Below are 414 nucleotides of genomic sequence, written 5' to 3'. Positions count from 1 at the left end.
GGCCGCGCTCCGCCGTTCGGTCCCACTGCAGACACCCTCTTCCGCCCTCCCGTCACTGCCGCGGCGCCATCTTAGGGGCGGCAAAACACACCGAGCATGCGCAACACCCCCGCCGCCATCTAGAGAGTGGCCGCCGTTTAGGCGGGGGCCGGAAAGGCGTCGGCCGCCAGGCTCATGCGCTGTCGTCCCAGAGGGAGGAGGCGCTTGTGCAGAGCGGCTTGGGCAGTGCGGGAAGGCGGCGCCGCCATGCTGGGGGTGGTGAACAGGGTCCTAGTGTGTGCCACCCTCTTCTGTCAGGGCGGGCTTGGCTCCCCAGGCTCGCCATCCCCACTACGGCCTGGTGGAGCCGAACCCCTCCTGATATCTGCGACATCCCCACAGCACACAGGGTCCTGAGGGAAGCCGAAAGCCACG

General features: G+C 68.6%; 1 protein-coding gene across 12 annotated transcripts in view; it reads right to left on the bottom strand.

Annotated features, from left to right (window-relative positions):
• Positions 1-90, bottom strand: part of EXOC7 (exocyst complex component 7) — a 23,190-nt gene extending 23,100 nt beyond the window's left edge. For 7 of the 12 annotated variants that reach the window (XM_026861156.1, XM_026861161.1, XM_026861158.1 and 4 more), the window contains exon 1: positions 4-50. The gene's annotated coding sequence lies outside the window, so the exon portion shown is untranslated. Of the gene's footprint in view, position 1 lies in introns of all 12 variants that reach the window. The other 5 variants (XM_026861151.1, XM_026861154.1, XM_026861153.1 and 2 more) reach the window with 2 other exon arrangements.
• Positions 91-414: the final 324 nt, after the last annotated feature.

Source organism: Athene cunicularia (assembly GCF_003259725.1).
Source record: "Athene cunicularia isolate RWA chromosome 18 unlocalized genomic scaffold, athCun1 chr18_part1, whole genome shotgun sequence".
Lineage (NCBI taxonomy): Eukaryota > Metazoa > Chordata > Aves > Strigiformes > Strigidae > Athene > Athene cunicularia.
Note: the sequence above shows the minus strand (reverse complement) of the source record. Positions and strands in the feature narration are given on the sequence as shown.